Raw genomic sequence first — 12047 nt, 5'->3', positions numbered from 1 at the left:
CCATAACGAAGGAAACAAAGATGTTCCCACGACCAAGATTTAGTGCGAGCAACATGAAGCGGTACACCTCAGCCGAAACAGTTGAATAACGTAACCGCAATGAATGCTGTCCGACATGGTTCTGTGGCTCAATTAATAGTAAATTGTTTTGCAACAATACACTTCACTTCACCGACCGCTACAGGTTCGTGTTAACACAGGAGGCAATTTTGGTGATATGCAATTCCACGTAGCGCTAGGTATAGGGAAATTGGTACATTAAGTCCGCGGATATCTTTAACTCACACATCTATTATGTCTTGTAAACATTACGCATATTTGAACTGTCCTTTTGTACTAATTCAGACGATTGCGAAAAAACAGAATCCCGTATCACATCAGTTCAACTATCAAAATCTACCACTGAAAATTCAGCCACTAAACCACATCAACTTTCATAACTTACAATCTCTAATTGCATGTGGTTAATATTCACGTAAACGGGGAAAAGTTATAGGTTGCGTGTCATATAATTCCATGAGCACTATTTTTCCAGAAACTAAGCAACACTGAGCCGATTAAGACAGGTACAACTAATATTCTATTAACATACAAGGAAGGGTACGGAACGGGTCTCACCGTTTTGGCTCAAAGTTTGTGATCAGAAGAAAGTTTATGACTCTTTGAAGTGCCTAAAATGTTTCGTCTTCGCTCGTCGTAGAAAAAGAGAAAACGGTCTCGAAAATTTTTTTATTACTTTGAGAGTGATGTTTGAATAACAACTGCCTCGTTAGTGGAATGGCGCAGTCGCTAAGTGTACGGAGCGATAAATCGGAGCCTCTAGTTCGATTCCCGCTGCTGCCCAATTTTTTGTAATTGCATTTAATTCCTCGTAATGTTAAACTAACAATTATAAAATTTATATATAGTTTAACAGATCAGTTTATATACGTAAAATTAATAAATACAATTGACAACTAGTTACGATTACTTTAATCTGAATAATGAATATAATTAAACAGTTAATTTTCTTAATTGTCTGAAGTTTTGAATGGAAGCAATACTTCCGAAAATTCTAGGAAGGAATTAAGCATTTTTTTCTTTTTTTTTTTAGCAGGAACATTTATCCGAAGTATGGTTCAGTGGAAAGCCTACTTCATTCTTTCCTCTACCAGTTTTGATGCATACCATGCATATCGAATCAATGTGGTGAAAACAGGAGCACTTAAGTGATGCAAAACGATCGAATGTATTTTAATTTCATCTTCCCTTGACGATAATTCTCGTCGTTATTGTAGCGAATCAGGGGCAATTTTTAATCTTTTAATTAGATTATTGAGTTGGCTATTGAAACATCATCACAGAAAGGAGTACATTTGGGTGGAATGATCTTCACAGTACACATTACTTATTGCTAAACGTCTCACCATATACTGTCAAATCTGCTTGGCCACTCCACGAATCCACGAACAGAAGGAACTTATGATTAGCAACATATGGTTTTTACGTATTGTCCAAAAATTTTGCATAAAGCTCTTTTGTTAGTTTTCCTGACTTGAAGCAAGTAACGACGGCGATATTCTTATATTCTTCTTATAATTTCGTCACGGTACCGGTGGCTCCAGGACCAAATTTATTGCCAGGCTCTCGCATACCTAAAAATACAAAGAATACCAGTTTCCCCGAAGCGGTTAAACTGTACTGCGCTGTTTAAGAGTGGGTGGTTCTGAACAGATTTTTCACCAAAACGATCCTCGCACCTTTGTAATCCAAGTTCTGTTATACGTTGATTCACACTAGCATCCAGTCTAGTCAATGTTAATTACATAATTAAGGTTGACATTTGTTATTTAATGTTTTGTCTGTATACAAAACTCCTCTGCTGCTTCCATCGTTCCTTCCAAACTTTAAACATCATTTTTGCAGACGAATTTGGTGATTTTTCCCTGTCCTATTGAATGTTTACTTTTGAATAGGTTTACCCAGGTATCAATAGCAATAAACTGAAATTTTCGTGTCCTGATAAATATGGAAATACGACTGCCATTGCCTATTGTTGTGATGTTCTTGTCATCACCTTCTCATAACGTCTCGTGCATCCTGAAATCTTTTCTATGTTTCGGAGTTGATGAATGGTATTTTGTTATTTGTATTGCCGCCTTGTTCTATTCCTCTCCCCCCAAATCTGAAGATAATCATTTTTCCCAGGATTTGAAACCACGATTTTAGTGATGGCCTTTCTTCTTTTAAGCCAGGGGCACTAAAGTAACAGAAGAATATTCGTCTGTATCGTAATCACCGTCGTTCGCGTCTGTACTTGAAGAAGCAACCTGTTACAAATAAAATGGACTTGCACACAGCAAAAGTATACGTGGGCGTAGAAAGAAAGAGTAAATGATAAAATCCACCTCCCTCTTCATTAGGTTTGGCGTGTAATATATATATTAATCTTCATCATTTAAAACGAAATTATCAATCATAATTTCAATAACCTGTCCTTCAGTTGCTTGACTCATAGCTACTGCTGCAGGACCCACATACCGGACGGACTGTCGGTTGTCAAGCCTTTTTCTTCATAAATCGAACAAGCGTTACGGAAAGCGCTGATGATTTTTTTAAATCCTCCTCGAAAGGTTTAAATTACGGTCTTTTCACCAACCACTTCTCTGGTAGAAAATTCTTGCCCGGTTTCCATTTGCCAATAAAAAGAGACTGTTACAATATCTCGGAAAACAGCTGAAGTCACACACCGTCAGAGATGAATCATTCAAAAACAATCCCTGTATATATATATATATATATATATATATATATAGAGAGAGAGAGAGAGAGATGGGTGATGAGATAAGTTATCAGTTTTTACAGTCGTAAGTACAAGCACATTTGCTGTTAATCATGCACTAACAAGCGTTGTCAACATCTGCTCCTGGGTGGCCTATTGTAAGCTTTAGCCATGGTTTAACACTGCAAAGATTACAATACAATGAATCAAGAAGATGGGTAGCAGCGGTTATCAGCAAACTTACGAGAGCGTTCTCTCTTTTCCAACGACCCACTCAGACGAAATATTTTAGGAACTTCGAAGGGTCATATACTTGCCTTGCCTCTCTACTCATACAGTTTGAGCCAAATCGGTGAGACCCGTCCCGCACTCTCCCGCTGTTTAGTGATAGCCAGAGAGCAGCGGGGAAACCGTGCAACAGCGAAGAGCACGTTGTAAATTCTTCCTGTGAATGAGACCCGGCGGCCATTTATAACAGCTGAACACTGACGTCTTCCTAGCCAGCTTCGCCGTCAACGCCTCAGACAGGCAGATGCATAATCGCTGCAGCTGGTCCCGGCGGAGGTTCGAGTCCTCCCTCGGGCATGGGTGTGTGTGTGTGTGTGTGTGTGTGTGTGTGTGTGTGTGTGTGTGTGTGTGTGTGTGTTCGTCCTTAGGATAACTTAGGTTAAGTAGTGTGTACGCTTATGGACTGATGACCTTAGCAGTTAAGTCCCGTAAGATTTCACACGCATTTGAACATAATCACTGAGACTGCTCGTCAATAACTTATCCCGAATCCTTCACTGCCTGGTAATCTCGGCAAGAGATTAAACTTCCACTGACGCGAAGGAGCAACTATAGCTGGAACGTCAACAGCGGGAACACCACAAAACGTATACTTTTGTCCTTGTATTTGTTCTACTTATTTTACGAGAGAAGTCAGAGGAGATAAATTGCTACACCTTTGAAAGACATAATACGAACAATAATCAATTTCTAAATACATAACAGAAGAAGGCACTGAAATAGCAGGCAATCCGAAGTGGTTGCGAAGGATGCCCAAATTAATACATGGAGCGTATTTTAAGAATGCCACAGGAGATAAAATTGTTCTGGAACAGACAACGGGAAATACAGAAGCAGTGAATAATCTGCGTAATTGGAAGCTGCAGACAGCGGTTTCTCAACTACGGCATCACGAAACAGTGCACGAGGTGATTGTGTGTTGTAGCTTCGTGCTGACGCTCGTGGAGATTCCTGGCCTCTTAAGATATACAGCAAGCGGCGCCCAAGTTTCCACCACAGGAGATTAGCGTCCGTCCTCAACTTCAGCTACGCGACCGGAGTTCCTGGCTCACACTTTGAGCGCTCCAAGTTATCAGGACAAACTTTTAAGGAAGCGCAGAATACACTCTGTGGCTGCCGCATATGCCACTTCCAACGCCATACACAGCTGACGTTCAGATCCCTGCTCAGCTCGGCTAGGCGGAGGTTGTGGATCTGGGACGTTCAAAGGAATACGGTAACTGGGTTCAGTTTTTGCGGAAGTAGCAGCCGTTGCCGCACGACATAACTACATCTAATAAAATTTTATGTTGACCATCATTGTCCGATTGAAGAATACGATGCTCGAGCCCTCGCAACGCGGTCCAACGCCTCAAACAAGTTACTTCCAGGTGAAAAATTACATTCTTTTTATGGTTAGCAATGAATAAGGCGACCTTTTGCGACAGTAAGCCAAGCCCTCTTCTGCTGGTGATGAAAACCGAATCATGAAATGTGTATATAACGGACAGAAAAAGAGTCCGCCAAAAAGACGCCCTCCAGGCCTTTACTGGTATCAATGGCATGTTGTGCATGTCTCGAGACGCAGCCTAAGCGTCAATTCTAAGCGCTAGCTATGTCAAGCTTTATGACACTACTACCAAGTTACATCAGTAACGTTCCTTGCGTGTTTTCTTTGTCACCAGGGAATTTATTTCTACAAACAACGCTTACCTTCCAGCATTATGTTCGAAGCACATGTAAACTTTACGCTGCGTGCCGCTGTTATTAACTTTTTATATGAGGTGTAAACCAACCGTTATGAGTATACAAGAACGATGTTAATATAAACAGATAGTTAACGGCTAATCGCGGGAAAGCAATATTTACCCTAGTCTGTTTCGCTTCAGTTTGTGTAGCTTTTTATAACGACCAAACATCTCAGAGCAGCGATGAGTTTGTAAATAATTCTTTGGACTGGCCACTGTGGAATAAACGATAACGATAAGTAGGGAGTCAGGAATTTTCCGCAATATCTGTCACTAAATTTTCTACATGACAATGAAATTAGTGGGACGATAGTGTCCTAACTGCGTGAACTCTTTCCGGGAGAATAACGTCTAGTAGTGGCCAAGTTTGGATTTGCTGGATTGATTATCAAACAGAGAGACACCAAAATGTTACAAACTGGTTTTCGAGTTCATTTTGTTTCACCGACTCTGTGCCTGAATCAGTCACGTGCTCTTGTAGCATCGTACGCACAAAATCTGCGTCTTCTAGAGGTTAGGACTTCCGAGATTTCGTAAAGATTAATAGACGGGGCAATTAGATACGAAACAGTGCATGAGACGCAGTCTGACAACATTAATCTTATTCGTTTTCGCAATACAAACTTTCCGGAAATGTATTCGTGGAGTGAGACGACCTCCCGTTAAAAAATTAATGGACTGTGTCTTTTGATATATTTCGCTACATTTTTATTACCTCTGTCCTCGCGAATACCGAGCCCTGAGCACCTCGCTCAGTACCTCTGGTTGTGATGAAATGTGTAACCGTGTCATATCTACTCAGTGAAAGTAGGAAAGGTGGACGAAATCCCAACTGAGCTAGCAAGCAGCCGCGAACTCGCCACAAAATCAGCTACCTGCAGTTCCCTGTGTGCAGTAACAGCACGTAACTTAAGCCTCTAAATACCGCTACCGCGCGGCGGCGGTGAGTGCCGCAAACTCTGCGCTCGTGGAAATACGGAGTCCTTAGCCCCCTCACTTTCTGCTTATAGGAATTCCTAGATTCGCCCTTCTCCCGGGCATTGCAGGTGTCTCTCCTGTTTCCTTGTATAGTCAATGAGAAACTATCCGCTCAACTGAAAACTTCGCACAAGTGCCACTCTACACCGCGCGCAGTTAACTATGTACGTATTTACTTAGTCTCATCTATCTTTGCTTTTACTGTTGTTTGTGTTAACCGTCGCTGCATACTGCGATACGTTCAACGCACGTAATTACGTGTTTGCTCTCTTTTGCTTTTCTAGGAAAAGGGACAATATACACGGTGAAGTTATACCTCAAATACTTCGTTGGCTATAAATGAGGGCCGGCCGCGGTGGTCTCGCGGTTCTAGGCGCGCAGTCCGTAAACGCGCGACTGCTACGGTCGCAGGTTCGAATCCTGCCTCGGGCATGGATGTGTGTGATGTCCTTAGGTTAGTTAGGTTTAAGTAGTTCTAAGTTCTAGGGGACTGATGACCACAGCTGTTAAGTCCCATAGTGCTCAGAGCCATTTGAACCATTTTTTATAAATGAGGACTGACTGACAACCTCAGCTGCCGACAGGTGTTGTTGATATACCTCGATGTGGACAGCTGAAAATGTGTGCCCCGACCGGGACTCGAACCCGGGATCTCCCGCTTACATGGCAGGCGCTCTATCCATCTGAGCCACCGAGGACACAGATGAATAGCGCTACTGCAGGGACTTATCCCTTGCACGCTTCCCGTGAGACTCACATTCCCAACTGTCCACAATTCACCATATGTATTGTACCTTATAGACATTTGTCGGCAGCTGAGGTTGTCAGTCAGTCCTCATTTATTCGAGGGAAAAGCTGCACGGTCATCAACAGTAACTGTTCTTTCGAGAACAAGTTACTGCCTTCGTATATATACTTCGTTGGCTATCTGATGACGAAAGTGAAGAGGGAGAGCTTCCCTGCGATTTCATCGAGGAAAGTGAAGAGAAGACAGGAAGTAAGAATGTGGACCGCCACAGTAGCGACACAATAATCTGGGGACAAACATTCCAATCCCTTCAATAACCGGCCGCGGTGGCCGTGCGGTTCTAGGCGATGCAGTCCGGAGCCGCGCTGCTACTACGGTCGCAGGTTCGAATCCTGCCTCGGGCATGGATGTGTGTGATGTCCTTAGGTTAGTTAGGTTTAAGTAGTTCTAAGTTCTAGGGGACTGATGACCTCCTCAGCAGTTGAGTCCCATAGTGCTCAGAGCCAGCCCTTCAATAATAATACAGGCAATGATTACCGCTCTTACGTCAGAAAAGCTTTGGACAAGCAATTTCTTACCTCTGCCGAACAAAACGAAATCAAAAAACCATTATAAAAGTATTGCCAGGCCGGACCCGCGCAGGCAGAAATATTTCCTCGGAATTGGACGCGTTTATGAGATTCATTCTTACAAATATTCACAAAATTGTTGTTAGCACAAACATATATATATTTCAGAACGTAGATGTACAATTCAATATACGAGGGAACGAGATTATAGGTTCATTACTTCTTCGGAAATGAAAGCTCTTTGTGGGGTTCTATTCTAAATCGCTTTCAAGAAAAGTACCCGCGCAATGGTACAGGGATGATGGTTTTGCCAAGCTGTGTTTTCCGATAACAGATTTATGTAGTTACTGAGAAGCATCAGGTTTGCAGAGAGAGCGACCACGGGAACACGAAAAACGTATGATAAATTAGCAGCCGTTAGGGGGTTGCCCGGGGACTTTGAAAGTAACTGTAAAAACGATTACTCCCTATCAAAATTTGTGACCACTGACGAAATGCTGCTTCCCTTTCGAAGTCGGTTTAGTTTTATCCAATACATACCTGACAAGACGGCAAAGTACGGCCTGAAAGTGTACCCCATGTCCGATAGTGGCACATTTTACGTGCAGAGCTTCGAGATATACTGCGGCAAACAAAGGGAAGGTCCTTACTTTACATCGAACAAACCGTTCAATATAGTCAAGCGACAGTTTCAGCCCGTCTTAGGTTTTCAAAGAAATGCGACCACCGACAACTACTGCACCAGCTATCAATTGGGACAGTTTCTTCTGGAGAACGGTGTAACATTTCTTGACAGAATGGAAAAGAATATAAACAAATCCCCTCCGACTTTCTGGAACTGAACTTCTGAGAATAGGGCTTTTCATTATTTGGATTCCAGGGTAATTGCACCATGGTATACTACATGCCAAAGAAGGAAAAAATATGGTCTCCCGTTATCTACAAAGCATGATTTGCGAGGAAATAGACACAGACACGGGAAAACCTACCCCAATAACGGGCTATAACCATACCAAGGAGGGAGATGATACAAATGACCAAAAGTGTTCGTTTTCTCGACTTCGAGAAAAACGAAAAGAAGGCCGCTGGCAATATTCTTCAGAGTTTTGGACACAGCAGGAATAAACGCACAAAAATTGTGGATATGGAATAATACTGACCCACACGTAGCGGAAAGGCCTTTCTGGAAAATATGGCTTTCTGACTTCTCGGAGAACAGTACAAAGACCATGCAGATCTTAAGAATTCGTCAGATGACGTATATATGTGTATGTAAGTCTTTCAAACTACCGAGAATCACTTAATATACTGTACGTTGTTCGACACGCAAATATTTTGTATGTAAGAATCACTCGACCCGCCAAGTAGTTTGCGACTGCTGTCGTCAAAGAGAAAATGGGGAAATTGAAGTGCAGAGGGACTGATATTTAGTGTTTTCTTATTTATACATGTAGCAATTTGTAATACACTGAAGCGCCAAAGGAACTGGTATAGACATGCGTATTCAAATACATACGTACACAGGCAGAATACGGCGTTGCGGTCGACAACGCGTATATAAGACAACAGATGTCTGACGCAGTTGTTAGATCGGTTACAATGGCAGGTTATCAAGATTTACGTGAGTTCGAATGCGGCGATGGGACACCGAGGACACCGAAGGAATCCGGTAAAACATCAAATCTCCGACACTGCTGCGCCCAGAAAAAGAACCTGGAAGAACAGGACCAATGACGACTGAAGAGAATCGTTCAACGTGACAGAAGTGCAACCCTTCCGCAAATTGCTGCAGATTCCAATGCTGGGTCATAAACAAGTGTCAGCGTGAGAACTATACAACGAAACATCATCGATATGGGGTTTCGGAGCCGACTCGCGTACCCTTGATGACTGCACGACACAAAGCCTCGCCTGGGTCCGTCAACACCGACACGTTGGGCTGTTGATGACTGGAAATACGTTGCCCGGTCGGACGAGTCTCGTTTCAAATTGTATCGAGTGGATGGATGTGTACGGGTATGGAAGGCCATCTCTTGAATCCATGGACCCCGCACGTTAGCAGATGACTGTTCAAGCTAGTGAAGGCTCTTTTATGGTGTGGGGCATGTGCAGCTGGAGTGATATGGGATCCCTGATACGTCTAGATACGACTCTGACAGGTGACACGTATGTAAGCTGATCACTTGCATCCATTCGTGTCCATTATGCATTCCGACGGACTTGAGCAATTCTAGAAGGACAGTGCGACACTCCACACGTCCAGAATTGCTACGGAGTGGCTCCAGGAACACTCTTCCGAGTTTAAACACTTCCGCTGGCCACCACATCCCCCAGGCATGAACATTATTGAGCATAACTGGGATGGCTTGCAATGTGCTGTTCAAAAGTCGTCTACACCCCTCGTATTCTTGCGGATTTATGGACAGCCCTGCAGGATTCATGGTGTCATCTCCCTCCAGCACTTCTTCAGACATTAGTCGAGTCCATGCCACGTCGTGTTGCGCCAGTTTAGCGTGCTCGCGGGGGCCTACACGATATTAGGCGGTGTACCAGTTTCTTTGGCTCTGCAATGTATCATTAGTTTTAGTAATATGAGAAACACATGTATATGATTTATACTGTAGTTATTCAATATTATACGTTATTGAAAGCAAAAGTACTGCTATTACAATATAAAGCACAGTTACGTATTCCTTTATCTTTATCCCCTAAATTTCTACCCAAGTTACAATAAATTTTATTTGTCTGCGACGTTTAATGTCTTTATATTGTACTGACATATAAAAGTAGTAAAACTTACAAAAATGTACGGATGGTACCATTTTGGAAACGCTGCACCCAGATCCACGCGCGGTATATCATGAGACGGTGCCGCACGCGGTATTTAGGGGGTTAACCTAAATCTTGTCAGTGAAGACAGGTTCAAGACGAGAGAGTTTATTCGTCTACTGAACGTTATATCCTTCATTCTGTTTTGTCACGTTTAATAACACATTTCAAGTCCACTGTGAGTATGGTAATAAGAAATAGGACGTAAAGAGATATACAACGAGGTAGTGCGTAAGTCAATATTTCAGCCACTTCGGCTATCCTCTGAACCACACGCCATTAAAAACAGAGTTGCGTTACCGCCCAGTATCTCCGCAGCTGGTAGTTTTATTGACTGCGTGGGGCTGTTCGTATTTTTTTTTTTCCTTCCCCAACTGAACGGTAACCAAGCTTCGAGTCGCCCCTTGTGTTTTTGTCGCAGCACGAAATCCTGGCAATCAGGTCTGGTGCAGACTGCGCTCGTTGCGAAAAAGTTGTCGCGCTGCCTGTGCGTGTACAATTTAAATGCGGACGTGTTTTGGTTTCAGTTTAAATACACAGTATACTGTGAATTTGCTCCACTGAAGTCGAGCGCTGTTTCTTATTTGTAACTGAAATAAAAAGAATTGACATAACAAGGAATTTTTTTGGGTAATCATAACTTCTTCATAATTTTAGCAACGCCGCAACTATTTGCCGCATTTGCACGGGTGAGCTCTCGAACGATAGTTTTGAAACAAAAAATTTCTGAGCACCTTCTTTCTCTCAACCCTATATTTGACCTTCCTGGCTACAATTAGCTCGAATAGAATCATGAATCCCCACGCTTTTGATATTTTATGCCTATAGGCAATTTTCGGCAAAAAACTTGCATTTTGGATTACATGTCTTATTCGGTTATCCGTGCAGTGTAGATTCACATTAACACAGATACTCTGAGCCTGTTGCACTTTGATTCCAGCAATACAAATACACTTTTAAGATTTCTCGAGGCTTGTATGCCGTGGACCTATAGTTTCTCTTGACAAACCCAACGTTGCGTTCGTGTCTGCAAAGAGCATATTTGGGCGGAGGGGTATGACTGGAGCAGAGTTTGGATCAGTCTTGCTGACAAATTAAAGGTGCGCATACCACTAAAATTCAAAACGAGTCCTCGCTCCTAGTGGGCAATATTCTTCAACGTGAACGCCTCTCTGAGGAGCTCAGAAAATTAGTACTGAGGCAATGAGAGATTGAGGCTTTAGTTGGGCCGTAGGATGTGGCGGTATGTTTTAACTGCTAGTAGGTTGCCAGTAAAATACGGGTTTGACAATCAGTTTTAGTCCGTTGCCAACCTCGTAATACAAGACATAATAAATCATGTTAGGGGTGTTACAACTCGCGGTTTTTGTCTTGTGTTTCATATCCTGTACAAATTTATATTTTGTAATTTACAGGGTTTCTGAAAAAGATGCATCTGATTACACATCACTTTATCCTCTATAGGAATACAGATATAAATCTGGGGGTAAACTTTAACTTTCTCGTCAAAACTAACCACTTGTGTTCGTGCCATACGGTTCACGGGGTTGCCAGGAGAGATTTCCCTGCTGCAGCTACCTCGCTCGTTGTTTTGGTATCCAGTATATACCCAAAAATCCAGATGATGAAAACACAGCAATAAAAAGGCGTTTCCTTTCTCCTTCTAAAAAGGTGCAATTCAGCTACAACGGTGCGGTGTGATTTTCGTCAAGTGTAAGGCAACGCACCCGCGCAGCTCAAAGCATTCAACTATGGCACGAGCAGTTTCGGAGCACTGATTGTTTACGTCAGGGGAAATCGAAAGGTCACCCCCGCATGCTCGTTCAAGCAGTACAGCGCATTCAATAGAGTTTTGCGTGTAGTCTACAAATGTGTATCTCTTCGTGCCTGCCGAGAATTAGCCATTTCTCACGTGTCTGTGTGGTGAGTTTCGCGGCGACGTTCGTGTTTCAAGTCACACTGGATTTGATACCTGTAAGTCCTTTATCGTGGTGAGAAACAACGAAGTGTTAGTTTTGTGAATTCGCTGTGGGGCTGGCGAAGGTAGTTAACTGTTCCCTTTCAGCTTCAAATGATGAGGCTATGTCCAGTTTAAATGGACAAATAACTCGCCACAATGAAAGAACTTGGAGAATACAGCAGCCATA

At 42.7% G+C, this 12047-nt stretch overlaps 1 protein-coding gene and 1 non-coding gene across 3 annotated transcripts in view; both read right to left on the bottom strand.

The window, feature by feature from the left end:
• LOC124711899 (afadin) overlaps positions 1 to 12047 on the bottom strand; it is a 1103288-nt gene that overhangs the window by 533802 nt on the left and 557439 nt on the right. The window lies entirely within an intron of this gene.
• Positions 6379 to 6452, bottom strand: Trnat-ugu. The gene has a single exon. It is a non-coding gene; the product is annotated as a tRNA-Thr (tRNA).

The sequence above is a fragment of the Schistocerca piceifrons genome, chromosome 8, assembly GCF_021461385.2.
Source record: "Schistocerca piceifrons isolate TAMUIC-IGC-003096 chromosome 8, iqSchPice1.1, whole genome shotgun sequence".
In the NCBI taxonomy this organism is placed as follows: domain Eukaryota; kingdom Metazoa; phylum Arthropoda; class Insecta; order Orthoptera; family Acrididae; genus Schistocerca; species Schistocerca piceifrons.
This window is presented reverse-complemented; position numbering and strand designations above follow the sequence as displayed.